The 21,637-nt window shown below is 43.2% G+C and overlaps 1 long non-coding RNA gene across 1 annotated transcript; it reads left to right on the top strand.

The window, feature by feature from the left end:
- The first annotated feature begins 6,882 nt into the window (after nt 1-6,882).
- Nucleotides 6,883-20,005, top strand: LOC113983136. Its single transcript, XR_003539002.2, has 5 exons — nt 6,883-6,996; nt 9,382-9,507; nt 10,411-10,528; nt 12,573-12,903; nt 19,877-20,005. It is a non-coding gene; the product is annotated as an uncharacterized LOC113983136 (long non-coding RNA).
- The last annotated feature ends 1,632 nt before the right edge of the window (nt 20,006-21,637 follow it).

The raw sequence follows: 21,637 nt of genomic DNA, 5'->3' as shown, positions 1-21,637 counted from the left end.
GTGCACTAACAATACACACGAGAAAAAAAAGAAAAGAAGAAAAAGAGAAATGAAAAGGACCAAAGAAAGTATGGAGGACAAATCAAACTCAGAGAAATACACCATCTTTCCATCAGAATTGCCCTAGACATAACTAAAAGTTGCCATGAATAACAGAGCACTAACATGTTCTTATGTCCAGACTGAAGTGCAAGGAAGACAATAATGACACCTAGGGTGCTTATACAATCAGTACTAGAAGCAGCCATAGATGATCCATTTTTTGATCCTCACTTCACACTCCAAAACTGGCTGACATACTGGGTGAGGCGGTAAGAATCTCAATTTTTGAAAGAAAACTCCAATTTTCATGTGCAAAATTAATCAGTCTGCATTTACATCTAGTTTTCCTGGGGCTGAGTATGCAGAGATCTAGTCAGTCACGGCCCAACCTGTTCCGGCACAGTAATTGAAGCCAGTTTTGTGGATAACAAGAACAATTTGAAGTGCGGAAACAAGCTTGAAGGAGACTGAAGACCTGATCCTCTGTATGCCTCAAAAAGCTACAGAATAGCTGCATTGTTGGCTTTAATAAATTCCCCATGGAGATTTCATATCCTCTCTAAAGTGGTTCCACAAAATCCTGTTTTCAGCTTCTTCACCTACCATTATCTGTAAAATGATCCTTGTTCTTTGGCCACTTCAGTGTTGGGGCTTTTGTTGTGACATCCAAATGAGGATGTTTTGATTCATAGAGGTGAAGAATTAAAGATGCTTTTCTCTTGGATTTTTTTATTGTACAATGGAGCCAAATATCTTTCAGGACAAAATTGATAGCTGCTCCAAGAAATAAGAGAAAAGTGCCCAGGTATAATATGCTTCATCTGTGGACTCAGCTGCATTTCTAAAGGAAAACTAATAGACTGAATTATTCCATAAGTTATTGGAATTTGAAAGAAACCCATTGCCACAATGGTTAAGAAGGAAATAAATTTTAGAAATGCTGGTAAAACAGAGACCCCTCCTCCTGGAACTTTCAAGTTCTAAGTACCATGAGAAAATTGAGCTAGGGAGTATGTCTTCTTCTGGCAAAGTGACATTAATGTCGAGCTATGTGTGACAATGTCACCCTCTTGTAGCTAGGAAAATAACTGCAAGTGTAAGCTCTGTAGTAGCACAATCACCTCTGGTCACATCAAACTGCCTGCAGTCAGTTCAGATCTTGGAAGATAATTAGGCCCAGGCTGGGCTAATACTGGGCTTAGAGTGCAAGAGAAGATTGTAGGCTCTGAAGTCACAAGCTGGGAGCTGGTGTCACAAATACGAAGTAAATATTAATCCATGGAACAGTAAATCAATTAAAAGTAAAAATAAAGATAAAGGTAAAAATAAATAAAAATCTTTGGATCCATTGCTGTTACCAGTCTGGTAGTAGGCACAGATCAGAAAGAAAGAACCCCCCAGTGCCTTAGCAGAGACTGTGAATTAGCCAAGGGACTGGGTATGTTAGAGGGACGGCTTCAGTAAAATAAAAGTCCGAACTGTTCTAGTGACCTTAATCCAAACATGAAACCACAAACAGACATCAGGAATAGTTTAGCAGATTTGTTATTTAAACTCCCCTCATTTTCCATGTCACACCATAACCATCCCAACGCAAATGAATATGTTCCCTGGGTTGATACCTGACTGCACTGGGCAAGAGTCAGGCTCTTCCAAACTGATGGAGTGAAGTCTTCTATTGTATGATCTTTTCAAATAAATTCCACTTCTAATACGGTTTTGTTAATGTAGAGTTTTCCAAACTCATCCAAGTAAAAATGCCCACTGGTTCTTAGCAATTGCTAATTAGACAAGATCAAACATCTTGGGAACCCTTTCTTTATCCTTGATGTGACTATTTTGATTTTAATTGGTGAAGGCTGTGTGGACAGACTGGTGCCCACTCAGACATAATTGTTTGTCCTTTTCTGATTAATAGTCTCAGCACCCACTGCACTTTTTTTCCCCTGCAGAGGCTTTTGGGAGGTTACTAAGAAACTCGGCATTTCTATAGGACTGTTCTATGATAGTATCTGACATACACAAGATTATTTAATGGATTAAATTTATTTAGTATGCTTCCAACTAAAATGACAAGCTCTACCTTCCATGTACAATGATTGCTTTAAGAGATTGTCAACAGCCAGTGACAGCATTTGCCTGAGCAATCCCAAATTTCTCATGACTTTGGGCACAGAGAGGCTGTTTCAGCTTTACCTTCACTCTAGCTGAGGAACCAGCTTGCAGGTTGTGTGGTTGAGTTTGTCTAGCCTTTTCCACAGAAAAAATATCATCTGCACACTGGAATTCGGGCCAGACTTGCCAAATGGTTCACAAAGTGTTCACTTAGCATGAAGCTGGGATTTGTGCTTTCTGAGCCAAATTTCAAGAGAGGCAGCAAGGGTTTCTAGTGTTGGGTGGGTGCCAGGCAGGTTATGGAAGTTGTGAACAATTGTTGAGGCCTGTTTTAGATGCAGTTTCCAGAGGTGCAGGCTTAGCAAGATGAAAGCCCTGAGAACTGAAATTCTCATATAGATGACCAAGAACTGAATTAACAGCTCTCTGGGATCTGGCTGTCAGCTGGGGTCCATTTGCACACAACCTCAGGTTTGCAGGTGGTACCTCCTAGACTTGTGAGTCAAAAGTCACTCCACCTTGTGACAATGACGCTTTAGAAACCACAAGGAGAAACTCCTGCTCACAGATCTCCTTAGCCATCTCTCCAAGTTACTTTGCAAGCTTTATGGCTTATCCAGAGCCCCTGGGCAGCTTTACTAATAGTTTCCATCAACAACCAGTCTGAGAGTTGCCTGCACCACCATCCAGTCCCCTGCCCAGAAGGATTAAATGGTGCATTACAGCTCTGGGCTCTGGTGTGTGTGCTCTACCCAAGCACTGCAGTGCTCTCCTTGGCTCTGTTCTCTCCTCTCTACCTTGTCCTGGGCCCTCCTCTAAGTTTCTTATATTCAGCCTGCAGGATCAAGGTCCTTCTGAATCTAAAATCATAAAGCATTGAGCACCTTAAAACCACTGGAGCACAGTGGCCAGGGGAATTTACAGGTTCAGCCTCTACACAGTGAGCCAGAGATTTTGCAGCAGAGACAGAAAAATTGGATGAGAAAAGGGGGGCTTGGAAATGTTCTTAGTCTTAAGGTGAGTCCTGCTTTGCGTCATTGGCCTAGTACTCTGCTCAGAGGAAGAAACAGATTATTCCCGATATAAATCTAGGATCAACAGTAAAAGACTTTTCATGCTGGATTTATTAATCCATTTTCCCTTGGTCGTCTTGCTCCAGGCTTTCTAAACAAGAGAGCTGTGTTGCTTGGCTGCCTGTGAGGGAAAGAGGTTAATACTGAAGACTACACAAGTTTCTGCAATTAGACAATTTCTTTGTAGCATAATGGAGGCGCCAAGATGACCTCAGAGGCCTTTTTTGCTGTTGCAGAAGCATATTGGACAAGTTTTCTCAGCAGCTGTGCATTAGTGTTCCGTATTAAATGGGCTGATTATACATTACAACAGTTTCCCTAAGATCTTCCCATCACTTTGGATTTCTTCACGGCAACTTTCTTTCTCTCCTTCTTTTCCCTTGCCTCCAAGGGCTATTTTGCAAATACATGCCATCTGGTGGGAAAGCAGATGGGGGGATAATAAAAGTTATGTTTTATGGATTCATATGATTCTGTCCTGTTTCTCAAAAAAAAAAAAAAAAAAAAAAAAAAAAACTTCCCTCATATTTCTCTTCAGGAAAAGAAGTTTCGGGCCAACAATGTGGGACTCATAGCCAGGAGAAAGATAGAGGTGTGCATACACCACAGTATCTGAAGACAGAAAGGAGGGTTTTTCAAAGCTCATGATACAGGTGGATTTTTATTATTATTGTTTTGCTGCACCTTAGGCTTTTTATTTATATTCTGGTTAATCCCTCCCACTTGCACTATCTCCCTCCACGCAATAATAGGTTCAACATATGGTGTATTTCTGGTTACTGAAATAAAGAGCTCAAGGAAGAAATTTGGGGCAAAGGAGCTAATTGCAGCCTTCAGCTGCCTGGGAGGGCACAGAAGTGCTTGGCTGACTGCAGGGACTTGCAGACTAGTGAAGTGGCCCAGCTGCTGGGCATTGCTTCATCACTCACCTCGATTCCCTCTACACACTCAAAAAGCTCACGCAGGAGGATCTGTGTTTTAGAGTTACTGGGGTCAGGAGAGGGGGCTTGTTTGACTGGTGTTTTGGGGTTGATTTCCCCCCAAACTCTATCTGGCTTTGACTGTAAGATGTGTTGCTGGCTTTGATCCCTTTTAAATAACTTCTTCTTGTAATGATTTTCTTTCTCTTCTGTCTTATTTCTGGGGGAAGTTAAGTGTGAGGACTGTCGGTCTGGTGTGAGCAATTAGCAAAAGCTGCATTCTGATGAGATACATTAAGTTTTCCAATTGCTTTCTTGGGGTAGCTGGAGGGTCTGTGCTTTCTTAATTGAGGCGTGATGCTCTTTGTCATGGAGGAAAAGGAAGCCAAACTCCTCTTCAGCTGTTGTTGCACCCATATCCTGTAATCAATGGCTCTCATCCACACTTGCAATATGGGCCCCAAAATTTTTTGAGCAGCATGATGAATTTTCTTGCAAGAATTTATGGCTTTGTTTACTCTCCTAACTACCTGTCGTGAGCTCTTAGAAGTGGCCTTTGGATCCCAGGAGCCCTTAAGCAGCAGATTGAAAACATGGTTTGCAGTTCTTTGTGAGCTAAGCTCAGAGCCTGAGTATTTTGGCTGACTTCTGAGCTCTGTTTTCTTCCCTTCTCCCCAGTGCATGCACCCATCCCAAGGGTCGTGGAGGTTCACAGTCTAATTTTAAGCAACTAAACCAAACTGCATGTTTTTATAATGGTGTTGCAATCTTTTTGGAGCCTGAAACACAGCAGGAGGTTTAGGCTAATACAATCCCAAAGCACCTTTGTTAACCTGACCTTCATGTTTAATGTGAGCAAAAGAGCTCTTAGGATGAGGTGAGGAGCACCTCTGAGTTGGCTGGGATGAGAGAGCACGAAAGTAACACCCTGATGTTAGGGACAGGCGTGGGAGTGGGGCTCTCCAAGCAGAAAAACACTAAAAAGCCAAACTGCTCAGGCTGAGACTGATGGTGAACCAATGTTCAGAACAGTGAAGAGAGCTGCTGTGTGTCTGTTATGTGTATTCTGCTCTAAACCTGCACACTACAGAGATTCTAGGAGTACTTGTTCAGAGCTGAGGGGAAAAAACAAAACAATACTGAATGTTAGAAGCTTTTTAGGCTAGTGGAGAAAGGGATGTAACAAGATCCAATGTCTATGTTTGTCTAACATTGATTTCCAATTGGGAAACGAGGTGGATGTTTTTAACGATGGGATGATGAACCCCTGGAGTGGTTGCCAAAGGGATGTGGTAAGCTCTCTGTTACTTAAAGCCAATATATCAAGTTCAACTCACTTTTCTGAAAGCAGCAATCCAGCTCAACTAGAAGTTCCTGGGCTCAGTAAAGGACCACTGGGTAAATTTTTACACCCACAGGTAAGTGGAAGGTCAGATTAGATGATCATAATAGTCTTTTTTACCTTCAGAGTTGAAATCCTTGAGCATCTACTTTATAAAAGTGAAATCAAAAGGATGAGAAAGGTCTTAGAGCCAAATATTACCTGCCAAACCCAATTATCAGAGCTGCAGTTCAAAGTGATCTGTGCCCTTGTTGAGCCAGAAGCATTTGACCACTGATTATGGCAAAGGATATAAGTGCTAGGGGAAGTGAGAGGGCTGCAAGCAAAGGGTTTCCAAGTTCAGGAAACCTGCATTTACCCCATGTAGAGAAAAGCCTGGTGAGACATATGAATTGCCTTGGGCTAAGCTAGTGTCTGCTTCAGAAGAGGACCTCCCAGAAGGGTGCAGGACTCAGTGCTGCTGGAAACAGAAGAAGCAAGAGTTTTAAGAATGCCACAAGGATGGGCTCTGAGCATGAGTGGGGATGAAATTGGAGTTGGGCAGCTTTCTCTCCTACCATAGCAGCCACTGTACAGGGGGACACAAAACAGATAATCTCACAGCTTCAGCATTTCCCCATGATCCATGTAAGACAGCAAAGAGCCCTTGCTTCCCAGTGCAGAAAGGAGGAAGCTGGTAGGTCCATTATTGAGTGCTTGCAGCCAAGCCTGTCTTGTATCTGATGCCCTGCATGCATACAGGTTATGAATGATTCCTTCCCCAAGAAATGAGCCCCGGTTAAAAATAGCCTCTTCATTTAGCTGTGTGCTGCCTCCTTCCTGCTTGCTGAGGCCGGAGATCTCTTGAAGTGCTGGCAGTCATTTTTAATGTGGAAATGTTTAGAAGCCAAAATTGTCTGGCACCTCTTGCCAGTATGAGGAGCTCTGGGGACAGCTGTGGGCCAGACAGTGGAGTCTGTTTTTCTCCTCACCCTGGCCTGGAAGGGGAGGATAAGAAGTTTACTCTAGGGACAACTTCTTCATTGCTCTTTCCAGCCTTGACCCTCTGCTGAGGTTGTTAATGAAGAGCTAGTTATCATTGGGTAGTTTTGTAATGTGGTACCAGAGGCTGGATTAAGGTGAAATATTTTAAAGTTGCTACACTACAGACAAACTGAGCCTGATAGTCTCCCTTGTGTATGGGACAGCCTCCTGCCAGTGTCACCAGCTCCCTGCTGCTGTCTATGGCGAACTTGTACAACAAGGTATGTGTTTGGAGAGTATATGGCAACACTTTCACTCCTCTATCTCTGCTCCTCTTCTGTGGGATTATATCTACGAGCATGCAAAGCTGGAAGGCTTGCAAGTTTAGGATCTAAATTACCCTGATACTTTCTCTTTAATTCTCAGCTCAGGGCTTGCAGGACTTTGCCATTGTATGAGAAGCAGGGGCACAGAAAGCCACACAATGATTCCCCCATCACCTGCTGACCTGAAGGAATGACTACTAGCCTAGAATGGCACTGTAAGTAATGATATGTTCTTGCAGTTTGCAATGAAGCAATCAGGATTAAGCCCAAAGTCATGATTAAAACTATGCAGCTCACACTGTGGGGTGAAGAGGATGAAAACAATCAAGTATTTGCTAACTGAACAGTTAATGCAGTGGTTTTTACTCTGACTAATCAAAGCTCTTGAGGTTGGCAGTATTTTTCAGATCTTGCCTGAAAGAGATGGAGACTTCTGGTCTCTGTGCTTGGGAGGAGAGAAGGAAGGGGGAATATAAGAATATGAAATATCTTTGGGAACCTCAGATTCTGTGAGGGATGTCCTGTTTGAGTTTCTGGCTTACAGATCCCCACAGAGACAGGATCAATCATTGACGGATAGTGCGACAACAGTGAGAAACTTGTTTTACACTGACTCCAGAAGGGTCTGATCCAGGTGCTGGTCACTCAGACAGTTTAATTGGAACCTGAAGGGAACTGAGAAGTTGTGACCTTCCATCCTTATCATTAAGGCCATTGCCACGTAGAGGCAGGAATTGTCCCCAAGCAAACCCCTTCCTCTTCCTCCAACACCTTGAAAAGATGCCTGTGATTGGCTTGATTTTGGACCTTTTGAGCGTGAAGTTTGTTTACCCTCAGGGCAAATCTGAATGTGACTCCCTGCTCATCAAATACAGCTATGCCTTTGCTGTGGTGGCATCTGGAGCATCTTTTCCATGGGTGCTCTCAAGCCCTCACACTTCTTTCCTCCCTTGGCTGCCAGAGCACTGTGTGCCCTCAGCTCTCTGGCTCAGCCCTTCTCCCTTGTTTTATGGCTACACCTTGTCTGCTCTCAGCCTCAATAATTCATTATAAAAAATGATCCGGTTTTCAGAAATCACAACGTTCTGTGTCTTCCACTTAATTATTGTTTTATTTTAATAAGCAATTATGTTTTGAAGGCACCTCAGGGCTTCAGGCGTTAACCACTTATCACCTGCTGAGTGATTTAAAACTAGTGAAGCACATCCCATTTGCAGGTTGGAATAAGGCCTGAATCCTATCAGCAGACAAATGAGTTCAGAAATACTCCATGTTTGTAACTTATTGCATATGGTTTCATCTCCTGGTCCTCAGAGAGGGGCTGGTTATGTGCTGGAGGGATGTCTGTTTCCTTGTTGTTCTGATAAGAAGCAAAGGGCTCATTAGGGGCTGTGAAAGGGAGAAGACTATCTGTTGGCTGGTTTGTACCATTTACTTTGCCAAATGCCTTCCACGAGTCTCTCTTCACTACAGACCACAGAATAAAATCCTAGCTACTAAGTCAAACCACAGCTCAGGTATCCCTCATCTGAGATGAAAATCTACTCCAGCGTGAGTTGTACGGGCAGGAAGTCTGTGAGTCTCAGTCTGGAACTGATATGGAAAATAAATACAGTCTCACAGGCCTGAGATAGTAGGTGCAGTCATTGGTTTCTTCAGGACTTGTTATTCCCTACCACGAGGCAATTTGTTGAGCCTATTCCAAGAGCAGGAAACTCTCTAGCTGTAGCAATTTGCAGGAATAAACTCTGAGCATTCCCATAGACTGGAGGACACTGAGCAGCGGCACCTTGGAAAATAGAGACCTGGGTTATCAGTGTATTTCTCCCGGAGCTTTTATGACCTGATGGTTTGTTTTTTGTCCTCCCACATCTCCTTGACTTACAGGTGGCACAATTGGAAGCTTATTTGAAAACAGAAACCCATTACATCTTTCTCTATTTTTATGTTATGTATTAAAAATACAACCCAGCAGCCAGGCCTGCCCTGATCTCCTCATTGGAAGGCTGCAGCCCAGCTCATGTGCACTCTGGAGCATTATTACTGACATTATCTACAGTGTTAGTCAGCACATGTGCCATATGCTCCGAGGTATATTTTCTCCATGTATTAACTGAAGAGGAGCTTTAAACGTGTTTAAATATCAGGGGAGATTTAAAGGTGCTGTGATCCACACTAGCCATTGGTCGCCAAGGGGACCATCTCTGGTGTTGGTATGGTCCACAGCAGAATGCTCCCACACGGTGCACAAGGAGTTCCTGAACTAGGAAACCTCAGGGAAGCAGAGAGACTCATCAGCTACCAGCAGCTCATGTGACAGTGGCTGGGGGCGCCTGTGCAGGGCTATAAAATAGGCCCCTGGAGAGGAAGGAGAGATGGGAATGAGGTAAGGTGAAAGTGGTGTCCTTACTGCAAAGAACTATTTCCTTCCCACTTACTCTCTGACGTATCCTTTGGGGATCCTTTTCCATACTGAAGATGCTTATTTAAAACTGTAGTTGCTTTGAATTCAATAGGAGGGTAGAGTTTGTGGTGAATTGTGCTGTTGCCCATAACGTGTTCCTTGAGATACCAAAGCTGTTTCTGCTTTTGTTTCAAAGCTCCAACCTCTTGGACCATGTAGATGATGTCTGCTGTCCACTGTCTTCTCCCCACTGCCCATTTTTCCAGACAGAGTGAAATGAGGACAGCAGCTTTATTTTTGGAGAAACACAGCCCTTTCTAAGGTACATCCAGCCTGAATTATCTGAATTACATGTCAGAGCAGCCCTTGTTATGTTCCTACCTGTGCATCATCAGAATGGGCCCAATAAAAAGCCTCGTTTCTCTTTATTTCCTTGTGATTTTTCCTCCCCTGTCCATTTGACCTTCTATTGTCATCCTCTATTTCTTTCTGGCCCTATGTCTGCTCTGATTTAGAAACTGGTGACTCCAGTGTGAGTGTCTGTGTCAGTGTCTGGAAATCTGGAGCTTACAGGAGCTCTTCCCACCCTCCTTTCCCATGCAAGGTATGGGCATTACTTGTCCAGTGCCTGCTTCATGAGCTTCCATTCTCAGGTTCCCTGGAGCTGGGCTAGGATGTCTGAGCATTTTTCCGCAGTCCTCTTGGTGTTCTTAGCTTGGATTTGGGACACAGCTCAGCAATGTTTGCTTGTCACATCCCCACCAGGCTGGGGGACAGCAATGCTAATATTGCAAGAAATTTAGCAGAGCTCAGTGATAGGATTTGACCCAAATCACAGAGGGGAAAGAGAAGAAGCTCTGTAAAAACTGAAATTCCTCTGGATGATAAATTCTATTAGAAGCAAATAAATATAAAAGCCAGGTATGAAAGGGGCACATTCTGATTTTTCTCTTGTCTTAGTGTGATTTGAACATAATTTGATGGGGCTCAGCTAAGCAAACAATGCAGAGACCCAGAGGAATGAGGCTGTATTTGCTGAGAAGTCAACATCATGCCTCCACAGTAGTAGGAGAAGAGGTGTGAATGAGATTGCATAGAGTCAGATCCCTTTCTCCCTGTTGGAAGCTTAAAGAGATTGGAAATGCACTTGAAACCAAATAGACATAGCTGGACTTGCAAACTGTGTAGGCATTTTGATTTTTTTTTTTTTTTTACCCCTCCCCAGGGCAGAGCTCAATGAAGACATCAAAGAAGATTGTATCAGACAGACTTGTGAAGATAGGACTGGGCTCTAAACCAGCAGGCAGACCTGCCATGGGGAGATGATTTGGGGCAAAATGAAGGTAAGAAAACAGTGGACAAACTCAATTAAAGTTGAGAAGTACCAAAAGTTTCTTAGATAAAGATATCCAGCTGCTCATTACCAGTACTTAGCATATGATCTATCAATATTTATGGACATATCCCTGCTTGATACAGGGTCTGCATTCCCTCCAGTCTAGTTATTTTGTTTCCCTGGAACTAGAAAGCAAAATTTCTTTGAAACAAGACATTTTTCAGACAGCTGAAAAATTCCCTGGCTGCCCAGCATTCAGTGTGAGAGTGAAATACTTTCAATTCAATTGGACAGGCTTTTAGGGCTGAATTGAGGAGAAGCAACCACTGTCCAAGTGTGGAACAATTATATCGATGTCAGTTTGTGCCTGAAGAGCCTGAATTTGTACATGTAAGACAGACTGAGCTTGGTCAGCTCAGTGGTGTCAAAAGGTGCATTCCTGAGTTGCACAAGAGCATGATCCACAGGCTGTTGAAGGATATGATCCTTCAGAATTGTAAAATACAGATTTTGGAACCAGAGGTGAATCTTCATAAGGTCTTATGATGGTGAATCCATCCTCCTTGCATTTGTCCCATGGAACCAATACAAATATATTTCCTAGAATATTTCCTCAAATGTTTTCTTTCCTTTTGCTGTTGAAGTGAGGTGATATTTTTCATACATAGTCTGGTTGATGTGCCTGAGGCAATGCTGAAACATAAGTTCTTCAGCTCGTCTGCCTCCTGTGTTTCTATACAAGTCTTGGGCTGGGGGATGAGCAATAACTCAGAAGAGTACCCAAGCCACAGGGGAATGGCTGGAAACATGAGGGACACCTTGAAAGAAGAGCCATTTGAAGGAATATTAATTATCAGGCATCTAGTTCTGGACAATTGAATCCCAGCTCCAGATGTTCCCATTCTGACTGAATGCTTTCGCAAAAATGTTTAATTGATTGCTATCTTGTGAGCTCTGTGTGTATGTGATAAAACCCAAAACTGCTGAGCTAGAGGGATTGTCTGTTGATAGTAACACAGTGCACTGAGTGTTTCTTTACCTTTTTAAACTTCACTTTTTTATCATAAGAAATCCAGGCCAGGTTCAAAATTTATCTTTAATTTATAATCTTTATTGTAGTGTCATAGTGCTGATTAAAGTCACTTAAGGCCCCACTATACATGGATGACTTGAAATAAAGAGACATCTGTGTTTGGTCTGAAAGGCATCTGAGTCTTGTTTAATGAGGGATTGCAGATTTAAGGCCTTCTTGATTTCTATATATCTATATAACAGGTGCAAAGTTAGAGGGGCAGATGAAAGAAGAAATAGACTATTGGGATAAAATGAAATCAACCTGAGCTTTTACCCCAGGCTGTAATTGTACCAGAGCTGAAGTTCAAATAAGAAATTATTTTCCTTCTTTTATTTTCCCCTGGTTTTTTTCGCTGGCCTTTAAGCTCCAACCAAACTCAGAAATGTCAGGCAAGTATAAGGCTGTTCTAGCTGACATCTTGGGAGGGGTGGGGTGGGTCTAAGTACCACAAAGTAAGGGAAGATGTATAATATGTTAAGTGATACTTTGCAATGAGATTATAAAGTCCCAGAGATTTTACTTTTATTCCTGCAACTGGATGGGAAGAGCTTTTTGTTACAGACTAGACCCAGATTCTAATGAAATCACAGGTGTATTTCCATTTAAGTGGAAACTAACAGGGTCCTAATGGGTCACAAAGAAGGTTCTCTATATGATGCTTAGTAGACTGGTTGTGAGTTGATCCGATGTGGTTTCTCACTGGGGCAGGCACACTGATTTCAATAGAAACATCCTTGGCTGTTAGGTCTTATTCCTTTTCCATACCAAAAAAGCTAAACTGAAAGTAGTAGAGGAAGAAAATTAGTCCCATGCTTCTAAAAATGGAAATGCTTTTGCTAAAAGTATGAGAAGTACTTAATGAACAAGTTTTCTGTACAAAAAAAAAACAAAACCAAAAAAGACATACTTCCAGGCAATACTAGTGTACTGTAATGAGAAAGCAATTTTATGTTTTATTTTTGCCTTTCCTCTCTAGGGTTTCAACCCATGAAATTCTGTTGTGTTAAAAACTGTTATGAAGACCTCAGTGCTGCCCATGACCACTAGAAAAAGACAGATTTAACAAGGGAAAGAGACATGAATTTGATGTGCTGAAATACCCAACTATTTGTTCCCTGGCGTTTGGTTATGCTGAATGCTTTTGTTCCAGCCAGGGTTGCTCATCTGTGAGAAACAAACTGGTGGCACAATCCTCTACACACAACCTTTGTGTTTCTCCATCTGTGGCTTAAGAAGGTTCACAGCTCACTTAATTTGCAGGCATTGGATGTGCCAGTCTCTGCCATAACTGATGTGTGCAGAAACAGGTAAGTGAAGGTGAAAAGCCAATTTGAGGGCATTTGTAAGGTAGAGAATTTGTTGTTTTGCTATGCAGAAATTTAGGAGTTATTAATTTGTTCTTTTTAAAAATGGCATCTAAATTTAGCTCTCAAAGGGTGTTGTTTTCTAGGGATTAGTGACAGGCTGTGCTGCCAAGGTGTGTAGGCTGATTTTGGAGGAGCCTCCAGCCAGCCTGGATGGAGACTGATATCTTGCAGATTCCTTAGAACACACTGGCAAAAGGACACTTCCTATTAGACTTGGCCTACAAAAGCTATAAATGAACTGTTCCTTTTTACAGACAATACTAATCCTGCCAGCTCAAAGGGAACAGCAACTCTGGAGGAATCCAAGATGCCTTGGCACCCCTACTCAATGACAAACTGGGTATGCTTCCTTCCGAGAGCACTGCTGCAGGGCATCCTGGCAGCAGGATTTATGGGACAGGGGCTATTTATGTATAAAGTAAAAGAAAGGAATGTTGAATTGTTTTCATCTTCATACAGCTACCTGATCCCATTTCAAATACCACTGATCCTCAGTAGAACTTGTAACCTTCTAGGCCATGAACTGACTGGCAAGAGCTGTGGACTGTCATGGCTCACATGGGACTAAAATCCAAATACCCAGAATGTCATGGACTCTGATCTGGGCATCAAATCTGAGCTTCTGGCAGGGAGATATCAAATCCTGGGCTGAACCTTTTCTAATTTGTCAGTTCCCAAGCTCAAAACAACAGACGGTTCCTGCAGCTAACAAACTACTGCTCCAAGAGAAGAGATCAGTGGGAGCAGTTGGGCATTGATGAGCAAAGGCTGAGAGTCTGCTCCACACTGTTTAGAGCTTTGTGATAATAATTAGACCCTAAAAATGTGTCAGTTCTGCGTGAGACAAATCATCAGTGTGGGCCAGGAGCATGTTTGCTTGGGAGTGTGAGTATCTGTGATTTGTGTGAGTTAGCTAATGTAGCTGTGACACTGCATAGTCACATCCCAGTTTCTAGGCTATAGGAATGGGGTAGGAATAATGAGAGAAGGAAGGACTCTTGCTACCTCCTAATTTCCACTGCCTTCACCACTTCTGAATTTCACAAAACCTTCCCCCACAAACCTGCACCCAGCATTGCTGCTGTAAAGGCAGTGAGTAGCATAAGGGTATTCAAATAACAGCTTTTCTTTCCCATCAGAAAAGTTGCTGGCTATAAATTGCCATTTGAGTCTTTTTAGAGAAGAAAATTGTTATGTCTGTATTACTTTTCTTTCTGCCACATCTCTTGTCTCAAAGGCTTTCATGGTCTGAGGAGGGAGGAGGCTGCTCCTCCTTGGGAAGAGAAACTGCAGAAGTGACCAGGGTTGATTGCAGAAACAGGGAAAGAAGGAATGGTGACATGAAGTGGATTTGCTGGTCTGAACCACTGAGGTGTTCTGAAGTCATGCTCATCTCCTGCCCAAGATCTCCACCTTCTCAGCACTGAATTAACCTTCTGTGTTCAAGAGGGTGAAGAGGAGGATTTGCTGATATCTCTGGGTCTTTCCAGGATCTATGGCACAAAACTGCAGTTTGTTTTCAAGACAACTGTAATGTTTTACCTTCTAAACTCTTCTTTATTTTTTCCTCTCCAGCCTTCTCAGTGTTGCCTACCTGGAGTGTCTGCAATCCTTTCAGTTGCTACTCCTTTCTTTTCTTCTATGCTTGGTGAGAGCTGTCTCAGCATCCATTTCCTGTCCCTTTGAGTTCAGTTCCTGACCGGGTGTTTTTGAAAGAACTTGTGCATCCCATTTGGAAACCTTTTCTCTTAGGATTTTGTGTAGAAACTTACTGAAGATCTGGACATGAATTCTGCACTCTGCTCCTGTGAACGTGACTGTTGCCATCTGTCCAATGGGTAGAATCATACAGGATCCATGGTTGATGGCTGAGATCGACATCGTTATCCTTGAGCCTGTCTCCTTTGAAGAGGTTGGCATGACTACTAATCTTTATCCCTCTTTTCTAAGCCCTTAACTTCAGGCCAACCTTTCAAAGGTAAGAGGAGTACAGTTCCTCTTGCACAGCCCCTGATTCACCAATATGACTTCATTGAGAATTTCATCAAAGCCAAAGCAAAACAGATGAAACCTTTCAGGGCAGAGAATAGTTGGGGGACTCCAGCCACAGAGACCCAAGTGCTTTGTCACTGTATTAAATCAAATCCCCAACACAACCAGTTTATAGTAACATGTAGGCCACAGAGGCTTTGGAGGATGGAGAGCAAGTGAGAAGGGATCTGAGGAGCTATTAATTTTATTTGTGTGCTTTAACTATGTTTTTCCACCCCTGTAGAGAAAGACAAAATGCACATAACTTATGGAGCCTGAGATTGCTGAATTTCACTTGGACTTGAATGTCAGCCTCGTAACTTTGACTTGGGAACTCGTCAAGCCTCTTGACACAAGAAAAATGTTGATACTCAGTGCTGGAGAAGTCAACTGCACAAATGAGCCTCCCTCAGAACAACAGTTATAACTTACCTGGCTACTGGCACAGCAATGCCAGAACCACCATTTCCACTGTGAACTGGAGTCCCTGATCCATGGACAGAACCCACTAAGCCAGAGAAGGGAAGATGTGTTTCTGTCTTGGCTGGACTGTAACCATATAATCCCATTCTCTAATGCAAAATTACCACTTCATTTCTTTTATCTGTGAGGAGTACTGTCTTCTCTTCTGGAATGCCACTGCTTTGGGGGCTGTGCTGGTCCCTACTGACCATCAATTTCTAATAATGTTGAGGGTTGCATTTCAAGGATGAAACCAAGTAATTCCTCTGTCAGCTCATTGTGAGATGTCTCTGGCTAAAAGCCTGGGAAACAATTTTCTTATGACCTACTGTTTGATGATAGTGGACTGTTTTATGCTGCTGCAGTCTCCCCCACATGCTTGGCTTTGACTTATAAAGCTCAGCTGAGAGAGAAAAAAGCCCACTGCTGATGTGCATTGCTGCTGCTGGCGAAGGCCAGAGCCCTGCATGGGGCCTCCAAAGAGGGACAAGAATCTATCTGTTGAGATTGAGCCTGATTTAATTCTTCTTATAAAGCATCTTGGCAGCTGTCTAGATCTGACAGGTTGATAATAAGACTTTCCCTCAATGCAAAAAGGAAAGCAATTTACATTGGCTTCACACCTCTGGCAAGCAGGAAAGATCCTGCCCTATGCTAGCGTGAATGGGGAGCAGACGTGAGAACGAGAGCAGGCAGCACCAGGGGAAAGGGGGAAGGTTTGCTCCATGCTTGAGCAAGCACAAGGAAATGCCATTTGGAAAACGTCGACGGGTGAGAGAGCTGGGCTTGGAATCAGCATTCTGTCCATGACAGCAGTTCGGAACAGCTTTCCAGCCAAATCCTGAAGGATCACCCTCTTACAAGGAGCAGCAGCACTACCTGATTTCATTTTGCTCCATTTAGCCCAGTGCTTCTGCTGATACACTGCTCATTCTCCCTCACAGCACACAAGCACAAGCACCAGGCTGCACCAAGATTTTTTGGGTTTTGTCATTTCATTGATAGGCAGCTGACAGTCTCCAGGGCAGGACTGTGGCACTCTGGCAATAATTGTGTGGAGGTGGTCTCTCCAAGAGGTGCAAGGATGCAATTACCCAGCCTCTATCTCCCCCAATACCTGAGCAGGCACAGATATTCCCAAGAGCACTGACAAGCAGAGGCTTAACCTGTATTATATTCTGCCCTAAACCTGCATCACACTAGTCCTGGTTCTAAGGGCCTGGTAAGGTGGGCCCTCAGCAGCTTTCTGCTGCTCTCATTGCCTCCAGAATGAACAACTTGAGGCAGCCTTTCCATGCTTCATACGTGGGCTGTATTGCTCCATACCTCAATGCAGTGGCATGGGAGGTAATAATTCTGGGATGCACTTCCTAATCCTCAGGTGAAAGCATGCCAAGACAGTACCATGTCCTTCAGGGAAATGGTATTTAAAAAGTTTTGGTCTTCACAATCCACCAGCTTTATTGGCCTCTGCTCTTCCTGTCAAATTTGAGCTGGGAGGCTGTAGGGAGGAAAGAACTGGATTTATGTCAAAACAAACAAAAGTGGACAGGTAGTGAGAGCATTTACTTTTCTTTTTCCCTGGTCACTAGGATCATGCAGAGGATTTTTTTTCTGCTAAAAGGCACTGGCTTGGCCCTGGTACTCTTTCTTTTGGAGTGCTCTCTGTTACAGAGATGTTTTTAGGAGACCTCATTCTTGAACATTCTCAGTCCAGGGCAGTGCAGGCTGGGGGACTCCTGAGAGATTTGCAATGCCCTGGTGCCTTGGTGGAGGTGGGAAGGAGGACACTTGGGTGCAGAGAGGTACTGATGGCTGCTAGGAAGCAGAGCAGAAGAGGATCTTGTGCTGTAGGGACACAATCACCAGAATGTAAGTTTGTTTTCTGACCCCTGATTTAATATGTCTTTAAAGGAAACCCCTGCTAAAATTTGCATTGGTGTATTCCAGCTTTGGACAGTGCCGTGCAGCTCTTTCAGGGAAAATGGAGATCCCTGATTTAGTGTGTTGGCAAGGGTGAGTAGGGCCACAGAGTAAGGACAGTGTCCTGTGGCAGATGGGAAGGTTCAGGTGGTTGCAGAGGAGGTCTGAAATGCAGATCTTTTGATGATGTAGTTGTAGAATATTGCTCAAGAGAAGATACATGACCTGTTTTGGAGGAAGTAGTCTGTAAAAATCAGGAATAAGAGGACTTTTCTTGAATATTAGTTGGAAGAGCAGCACAAACAGTTCTTGAGATTGCATCTGTATCCTGGCTGAACTGTGCTGGAGGGTAGTGTTGTCTGGAGGTCTTAAACACTGCCTGTCATTGTGCCAGGTAAATATGGGACCCTGTGAGAGAGGCTCAGCCCTTACATAAATCTTTACAAATGAGAGATCCTGCCTGAAAGCAAAAGAGAGGAAATTAAGACAAGTGCAAAGCACTCCTCTGGGGCAGGCAAAGCAGAATGCACAAACACAAAACAGGGAATATGCAATGAGGCATCAGGAGAGGACCTGGGTTGTGCTGGTTCACAAGCAGAATATGAATCAACCCTGCGGCTGCAGCAAAATACCTCATTGTATCCAACGCTGTATTAACAAGAATACTCTTTGCCAGACTTGTGAGACAATGATTACAAACCTCCTTGGGGCTGGTAGATCTTCAGCCAAGTGTGGGTGTCCAGAACTAATGTGGAACTTTGTCTACACACCATTAAAATATTTGGAGAAAGAGCCGAGGATGAAAAAAATCAGCAACAAAACAGGTGAATGATGAGAGGTCAGGCAAACAACTCCTATGGACAAAGACAGTTTATTTATTCATTTTAAGAGATAAATTAAGGAAATGGGATGCAGTCAGTCTTCCTCACAAAAGTAATACTTATAAAAAAGCTGATGATGAGCTGTTTTCCATGGTACTGGTATAAGAAAAAGTGTTTGAATTCATAGTGAAGGTGATTTAAGATGTTTATTAGGAAAACCCTTCTAATCCCTAGACGGGTAAAACACAGAAACAAGCTCTCTAGGAAAGATGTGGCATCCCCTTTCTTAGTGAATTTTAGGAATGGGCTAGACAAACAACTATTAAGACAAATAGTTATTCAAGTGTATTTGATCCTGTCTCTGATGATCCCATGGAATGCCTTTCTGCCATACATATCTATAATTAAGCCCAATGTAAAAACACAGCCTCTTCCTTGAGGAGTTAAAAACCCATCTAAAAATAGATAAAATCTTCATCTTTCAGTGATAAAACTAGGTTAAACGTGCCTTATGTGACAGCTCTGTTAATATATCATTGTGGAGCAAACATCAGGAGAAAAGGGAACTCTTTAAACCAAAGAACAGCACTGCTGTAACAACATGAGTATAAAACTAGCCAGGCATAAATTAGGCAGGAAATTGAAAGAAAGTTTTGAACTGTCAGAACAGCAATGTTCTGAAACAGCCTTTCATAATGGGAATGCTAGGGGCAAAAATCAGAGCTTGTTTTTAAAATAGAGCTTGCTAAATTAATTCAAAGGATATAGAAAACTACTGCCTGTCATAGCAGAGTGTAGGACTAGGAGATCCCTTTTGTTGCTGGATTTCGGGAGCTGAGAGGAAGAGCAGTATTTTTGTGCCAGTGGGACTGTTTTCTGCTCTTTATTGACATGAATGTGTCTCTTTCATCCCTCTGCTTCTTCATGTGTGAGGCAGTTACTGATATTCCTTTCAAGATCTGGAGGTCAAATCTCTGCTTAAAACTACATAATTGCATGAAGGTGAAGGAGGGAATTCCAAGTTCAGGAAGACCTTCTTGAAGGGAACTTGCAAATCCTCAGGTGCTGGGTGTCCTCTTGACTTTTCCAAGGCTGCATTTTGTGCTAAATGGAGTATGTGTCCTTTGGGGTTAATGTGAAGAGCTGGGAGAACTGCCTCAGGGAAGAACTGAGCCACTGTAGTCTGCTAAACTGGAGCCCAACCTTATGTCCCAGAGGGTCATGACTTGGCGGCTTAGGTGGGGCAAGACAAGGTGTCTAAGTGAGTCAAAAAACTGCTGCAAAGCAGTGCAGTGTGCCAAACATGGCTAGCAGGACAGCACAGGCTCTGAGCCAGGAGAGGAACTTAATTTCTTTGCTGACAAATGAAACAAAGATGTGATTGGAAGTGCCACACTTCGGAGGTATGAGCAATTTCCCTGTAATCAATCATCCAAACTAAATTGTTTTCATTTCTTTGCATTATTTAGCAGCCGTTTGATGGCAGACAATATGAGCTGGATTTTGTTTTTCACCCATCCCTTACGTTGAAGTTATTTGTGGGCTTTGGCAGTGGGATGCTGGGGTGAAGGAAGGCTGAACTGGGCTTCTCTATTAAAAAAAAACTTGGCAAAGAAAATGTCTGTGATTATCAGCTAATCATTCAGACATAGATGTTGTTTGTCTGCTCTTATTAGGTCTGTAAAGTATCTGGCTCTGAGAAGCTGACAGCGAAACACCTCCAGGAGAGGATGTCAGAAACAAGAGGGAAGCAGTGAGGAGGTGATAAGGTAGAGCTGAGCTCGATAAGCACCCCTGACTCCTCCAGTAACTGCAAGGAAGGTGAGACTGATTATTATACCTATCATCTCCCGTGGGCATTCCTAGTTATGTGAAGCTGTTGATGTGGTTAGAGACCGTGGAAGGAGGGCTATGTAGAGGAGGAGGGCTGGTTCATGTATCCTGGACTGAACTGTATGCAGCAATTCCCTTTCTTTTCCTGGTGGGAAATGAAATCCCTCTGAGATCTCGAGGGATCCATTTTGCTTACCCTTGAACAACATGTGCAATATGAGAGAGGAAGGACTCAGTGGGAAGTGTACACTAAGATGACTCCAGTGACTGGTTGATTTTCTAACATGGATTCTGCAGACATATTTTCCAGCATTTGCTGGTACTGGATCAGGCTGAGGGAAAACTGCTTGATGCAAATAAAATGGAAGGTTGTGGGGAGATACATCAAAAATAAATACTGTACAGAGGAGATACTTTTCATCCCTTTTAAGTCTGATGACATTGGCCCCATTTCAAGTCATAGACAAAGAGTCTCTGCACCACACAACATGCCAGCTAGAGCCTGATTTATAGAAGGGCATCCTACAAGAGCCAAGTAACACCCTGTGTCCTTAGATGAGAGAAGAGAGGCTTTTCCTTCAAGCAGGTTTAGCAGGACACTCTCATACACTAAATTCAAAGCTGCCCTTAAGCTTCTTTGTACCAGGGCATGTCTCTGCAGGCAGCATCACACTTCACAGACAAGACGCAGATCTCTGTGTGTGCGACCTGTGACGTAGCAAATGTCCTGTAACCTCCTGCAAATGGAGCCTGTCCCACTCTGTGATGCTCCTCAATAGATGCTTAGACTGGGATCATTTGATCCCATGGTGGGTAACTGGTAGGTGACCCTGCTGGAAAATCTGCACTCAGTATATCCCAGAACTGCCCAGTTTTGTTGCCCATTAGGGCAGGATGCAAGAGCTCTCTTTCAGAGAGAATTTTAATATCGACAGAGTTGGAGATCGATTTAAGGATTCATTTCTGCTCTGACTACAAGGGCTTGTGTATTTGTTTAGATACCACTGACGTGTTTCAGTTTTCATTTAGCTGGCTTTCTAACAGTTACTAGTGGTGTGGCATGTGTGAGAGTGTGGGGGCGTTGGGTTTCTTGCTTGCTGTTAAATCTGAACAAATACAAGGCTAGGAGTCTGTGCAGTTAACCCTGGGAATCACAAAAGCATCAGGACCTCCTAGCATGTCTACTTAAACTAGAAAGGCATGTTGTTTATATCACTGACACAACACATGAGCTCTAAGTACACACTCACCTCTCTGTGGTTCAGCTTCTTGTACAAGAAATAGGGATCATGATACTTTTCCTCCTGCTTTTGTCTGTCTTGCCTGTTTGGCTGGTTGCTTGTGGAACAAGGAGTATTTCTTGTGGAGTATTTGTACAATACTTTGTACACCCACCCCCTGATGGCAGCAAGAGGCTTTTGAGTGTCACTGGGTTAGAGCAAGATCTGAACCCTGCTGGAAGCAGCAGCCAGTGTAGCACTAATGTGGTATATTAGGCATGTGCTTGTCAGACTGTAATGTAGTCAAACTCACTGTAATAAATGTTGCTTGTAACAAACCACTGTTTACAGGCATCCCAATAGTTATTTTTCCATTGCTAATTA

This window comes from Pipra filicauda, unplaced genomic scaffold, assembly GCF_003945595.2.
Source record: "Pipra filicauda isolate LSUMZ 115617 unplaced genomic scaffold, ASM394559v2 scaffold44_size3831614_pilon, whole genome shotgun sequence".
Taxonomy (NCBI): domain Eukaryota; kingdom Metazoa; phylum Chordata; class Aves; order Passeriformes; family Pipridae; genus Pipra; species Pipra filicauda.
Note: the sequence above shows the minus strand (reverse complement) of the source record. Positions and strands in the feature narration are given on the sequence as shown.